The sequence below is a fragment of the Gossypium arboreum genome, chromosome 9 (assembly GCF_025698485.1).
Source record: "Gossypium arboreum isolate Shixiya-1 chromosome 9, ASM2569848v2, whole genome shotgun sequence".
NCBI lineage: Eukaryota > Viridiplantae > Streptophyta > Magnoliopsida > Malvales > Malvaceae > Gossypium > Gossypium arboreum.
The window spans coordinates 10,134,909-10,140,863 of NC_069078.1; the positions used below are offsets into that span (position 1 = coordinate 10,134,909).

The following is a 5,955-nucleotide window of genomic DNA, read 5'->3' on the forward strand; positions in this document are numbered from 1 at the left end:
TTTTGTGGTCCCGAAACCACATTCCGACTAGGGTCAATTTTGGGCTGTCACACATTACTAGTACTTTTAGTTCCTTTGGGTTCGACAATCCGGTCTTGCTAAAACTATACTACTGTTCGATAGGTACACTTGCCTACATCGCGATAATAGTTAGTTCAAGAACGAGTGATTATAAATATTTGAAACCTATCACGAAACCTCGCGATCAAGTTTTTGGCGCCGTTGCCGGGGGACTAAGATATTAGGAACGCTCAATTTTTATTACTTTAGCCATTTATTTTTCTTGCAATTTAATTTAATTTTATTATTACTATTTCTTAATTTACTTTTTCCTTCTCTTGGCAGGTTTTTATAGTTTATGACTAGAAGAAACCCATCGGGACCATTACTTTTTGACGAAGAAATCGATCGCACAGTTCGTAGAAACCAAAGAGAAATAAGGCGAAGCTTAAGATACATAGAGAATGAACAAGATGATGATACTCAACCTCCAACCGAAGAGATGGCTGAAAACCAAGGCAATCAGCTACCTCCTGCAATTGCGGCTAATCAAAATCTTGCTCCACGCACTATGTATGACTATGCTAAACCTTCTTTGATAGGAACTGAATCTAGTATAGTTAGACCTGCTATTGCTGCAAATAATTTCGAACTGAAACCTAATACAATTCAGATGATACAACAGTTTGTTCAGTTTGATGGTTTGCAGGATGAGGATCCCAACACTCACTTGGAGAATTTTCTGGAGTTTTGCGACACTTTCAAAATTAATGGCGTTTCTGATGATGCCATTCGCCTTTGGTTGTTCCCTTTCTCACTGAGAAACAAAGCTAAACAGTGGTTGAACTTGTTACCATGAGGGTTTATCACTACTTGGGAACAAATGACAGAAAAATTTTTACTAAAATACTTTCCGCCGGCTAAAACGGCTAAATTACATAATGATATCTCTTCTTTTGTGCAAATGGATTTAGAAACACTTTACGATGCTTGAGAGAGATACAAGGACTTACTGAGAAGGTGCCTTCACCATGGGTTACCGCTTTGGCTTCAAGTACAAACATTCCATAATGGTCTGAATCCCTCGACCCGGCAAATGATTGATGCAGCTGCTGGCGGAACCATTAACAACAAAACACCTGAAGAGGCTTATGAATTCATTGAAGAAATGTCACTGAATAACTATCAGTGACAAGTCATGAGGACTAAGCCAACAAAAACAACCGGCATTTATAACATCGACTCAGTTACTATGCTGTCAAATCAGGTAGAACTTCTCAATAAAAAGATTAATGGTTTACTTGGTTCTACGCAGGTACATCCAGTAATGAGGTGTGACTCAAGTGGAGGAGATGTGCATACAGAATATCAATCTTTCAATCCTACAACCAAAGAGGAACAAGTCAACTATATGGGTAACAATAACTTTAGATCTCAAAATAACCCATACAGTAATACTTATAATGCAGGTTGGAGGAACCACCCAAATTTCTCCTAGGGTGGTCAAGGGTATCAAAAGCCACAAAATTCTCAAGGTTTTCAACAACCACTTTATCAACAAGAGAAGAAATTGAACCTTGAGAAGATGATCTCAAAATTCATATCAATGTCAGAAACCCGTTCCAAAATACCAAGACAGCACTTAAAAATCAACAAGCATCGATCCGAGGACTCGAAACTTAGATAGGCCAGCTATCCAAACTAATCTCTAAACAACCACAAGGTAGCTTGCCAAGCAATACTGAACCTAACCCAAGGGAATAGCTCAACGCCATTAGAACTCAAGATAAAGAAGGATTCGTTGAGCCTGAGCCAGAACTGAGGCAAGACACTTTGGTGAGTAAAGATAAAAGTGAGGTAAGTCATAACAAAACGGTGAAAGAAGAATACAAACCTCCTGTTCCATACCCTAACGCGACAAGGAAAGACCATTCAGACGAACAATTCGGTAAATTCCTTAAACATTTAAAGAAATTACATATTAACTTACCGTTTATTGAAGCTCTATCGCAGGTGTAGATTGCAATGAAATTTCTAGGAGAGCTTTTAGCAAACAAATGGAAGTTGGATGAGGCGTCGCATGTGGAACTAAACGCAGTTTGCTCAGCTATTCTACAGAATAAACTACCCCACAAATTGAGAGATCTAGGGAGTTTTACAATTCCTTACTTAATTGGTAGTTTAGATATGAATCATGCATTAGCTGATTTAGGGGCTAGTATTAACGTCATGCCGTACAAAATGTTTAAGCAACTAGGTCTTGGGAAACCTAAACAAACTAGGATGAGCATTCAATTGGCAGATAAAACTATAAGATTTCGTAGGGGTATTATTGACGATGTACTAGTGAAAATAGATAAGTTCATATTTCCCGTTGATTTCGTTGTTCTAGACATAGAGGAGGATAATAACACCCCTTTGATTTTTGGGAGGCCCTTTTTAGCAACTGCTAAAACAATTATTGATGTTGGCACAGGTGAGCTTACACTTCGTGTGGGAAACGAAACGATCACCCTTCAAGCTCGTAATTTTGGCATCATATCAAACATTGAAGATAATGGTCCACACTAATCTACTAAAACTGACAATATGACTTTGCAGAATTTGAGCTTCAAAGAAGTTCACAAGCGATGTTCCAGAAATGATAGAGGACACATTTGTGAAGAACAAAGGCTACGGATAGAGGATCTAGACGAATGGCGAGCACATAAACCGAGAACACACGATAAACCGAAACTATGCCAAAACGAGCCCGATACCTCTCCAAATCAACTTAAGGTTGGTGATAAAGTCTTACTAGATGCCGCATATCCCCACATTGTCACTACCACACCGAATGAGGAAATCCCTCTTACGGTACTCAATATTTTTCCATTCGGTACGGTGGAGGTGAGTCATCCCAAGTTTGGCACTTTTAAGGTAAACAACACCAGATTAAAACCTTATTTTGATGAGATTGATAGTAGGAATGAGGAGTATAAACTCCTCAAACCACCATGACCTTTCACTGAAGAGGTAAGTCGAGCTTAGAATATAAATAAGCGCTTCTCGGGAGGCAACTCGAGCACTAACATTATTAATTTCTTTAAATTTTGGTATTTAACTCCTAACCTACTAATACAGATCTTGAATACAGGTGTTTCCACAGAGACACGGCCTAACACACGGGCGTGCTTAAGGCCGTATGAAAATAGGGCAAAATATTTCCCCAACACGAGCTACGATTAAACTCCACGGCCGTGCGATATGGCCGTGGTTGAGCCTGCCAAAACAACACGGGCGTGTGACACACCCGTGTGGAAGACCCGTGGTTGAAACTGAGAAACAAACACGGGTGTGAGACAGGCCCATGTCTATCACCCGTGGACAATACTGTCAGAATGACCCGGACATGCGAAAACCTCTACGACCGTGGAAGAAGCGAACCACACCAGACACGGTCGTGCGACATGATCGTGAAACGACATGGCCTATATACACGGGCGTGCGAGAAGACTGTGTGGCGACATCTTAATTCGCTACAAAAACTGCTGAGCCACGGTGTACATGGGCGTGTGCCCCGGCCGTGCCACTTGAAAAATTAGAATAATTATCTTATTTTATTTTTCTTTTATTAAGTTTTTAAGACTCATTCGTTTTTAAGATTCAATAGTTTTCCTTTTTAAAAAAAAAACAGCTTACCTTCAGAGTCAATCTTGCCATCCAGAGTTATCTCCAATACCTGATCTCGCCAATCCAGGGATATCATCCGTTCTTAATACAAGAAGTTTCACTCCTCCCCCTATCTTATTTTCATACTCTAATATCTATCTTTGTACATTGAGGGCAATGTACATCTTAAGTGTGGGGGTATTTATTAATGATTGCCTTGTTCTCTTGAAAAGCTCTCAAATCATATTTAGGATAAATTTTGATTGGTTTATGATTTTGATTGATATATCTTGAATTAAAACATAGGGATTTATGCATTAACTATTTAGACTTTAAGACATTAGAGAATCAAGCATGATAAGTTGATTTTTAAGAATTTAAAATTATAGGTTGTTTCCTCAAGTCTAGGTATTACTTTGAATTGGAATTCACGAGTCTAAACAACAATTAGCCATAATTTTTGTGAGATTTTTTAGCCTTTTGAGCATCTATTAATCCTTTCATGCTCACTTTTATTATTGCCTTAAGTGCGTAAGTATTGAACTGTTATTCTAGAACTTGTTTGATTATTATGTCGAGACCACACCATTTGATTTGATATGTCAAAATCATTAAGGCACTTAGGATTAACCCACTCATGCTATGAAAAGCCTACCTCCACGATTAACCCCTAGTAAACCCCCTTGAGCCTAACAAGCCATTTCTTGTATTACTCTTAATTTTAACCTTTAACCCATTATTGTTAAAATCCCTTAAATTAATCCCTATTTTTTATTGAGATTTGAGTTGAATGGATTGCCTAGCTATGTTTTGTTCTTGATAGTTAGTCTATATTATTTTAACTTGTTTTTTTAAAAAAAAAAAGCTATGTATACATATCTGTAATTTCATATTCTGAGAGAAGCTCTGTTGTACGCAAGTGAAGAATAACTCTTTTTCTAGTTAGGCAATTTTTCAATTCAATCTCGATTCTAACCCTTTCTTTCAGCTTGTGACCACACCCCCTAACCAAGCCTCACTACAACCCTCTAAAGACCTTTTGATTGATGTATCATCTTAAATTATAGTGGTGGAGATTTGATTTTCATGCAAGCCTATGGTAATGACTTTTCATTATTAACTATTGAGTGCTTCATTTATTGTCCTTAAACACCTCGAGTGATTTGAGTGAATCTTTAGTGAGGATGTGAAACTTTGTGATATTCTAAATCAAAGGTAATTACTTAAATGCGGGGAGACACCTATGTTTGCATGATTAAATACTCAACTTGGAATGTTTGAAACTTTTATGTTCTTTTAGTTGAATTCTCAATGTATGATCACTTATGGATTAATTTGAGATATTATTGATAGAAATTATAAGTTGAGAAGAATTTATTTTGATTATGAGTTGAGGATTTTGCTTCAGGATAAGGAAATACTTAAGTCTTGGGGTATTTGATAAACCGTAATTTATACATATTTTTCCCCCATGTTTAACACATTTTATGGATGATTTCCCATTAGAATTGGTGATTTCGATGCTCCTAATGCTTTAATTTTATGTTTTACACTTAGGAGAGTATAGGAGAGCGAAAGGAACGAGAAACGGGCCAAAAACAGAGAAAATGGGCTAAAGTACAAAATCAACACGGCCTGGACCTCCTCACACGGGCAGACCACACGACCGTGTCAATCTGGCAGAATTGGAGCACGACTCACCCGGGCATAGCACATCACCGTGCCATTCTAACAGGCTCGAACACAGCCTGAAGTAATCGCACACAGGCGTGTGCCTGCCGAGCCCAAGTTGAGTCCAATTCGGAAAAGGCTAATTTCGAGGGCTTCTAGGCATTCCAAAGCCTATAAATACACCCTATAGGAGGAAGAAAAAGAGGACGGAGAAGGGGGGTTAAGGAATTACCCGAAGGAAGCCGATTGATCCATCTCAGAAGCCAGATTCATCATCAAAACTGAAAATCTCTCCTCATTTTCCCTTCAGAAGTTTTGGGTTTTCTTTATGTTTTGTATTCTTTGTTCTTCGGAGATGTTTTCTTATTTAGTTATGAACTAAATCCCCTAAATACCTAAGGGGAATGAAACCTTAGACGAATCTTGTTATTATTTTTTGAATCGTATGATAAATATTGAACTTGTTCTTAATTATGTGTTCTTAATTCTTGTTTTGATATCCCATGATACTGATTCAAGACATGCTCTTATTCAAAGGAGGAATAGACCCTGTCTAAAAGTACTTTTGTCGTAATTAAGCGGAGTTGATTGCACGCCTAGAAATAAGGTGAGAAGATTTTGCTGGATTAGGGT

At 38.0% G+C, this 5,955-nt stretch overlaps 1 non-coding gene across 1 annotated transcript; it reads right to left on the bottom strand.

Annotated features, from left to right (window-relative positions):
- Positions 1 to 932: 932 nt before the first annotated feature.
- Positions 933 to 1,038, bottom strand: LOC128281268 (small nucleolar RNA R71). The gene has a single exon (XR_008271481.1). It is a non-coding gene; the product is annotated as a small nucleolar RNA R71 (small nucleolar RNA).
- Positions 1,039 to 5,955: the final 4,917 nt, after the last annotated feature.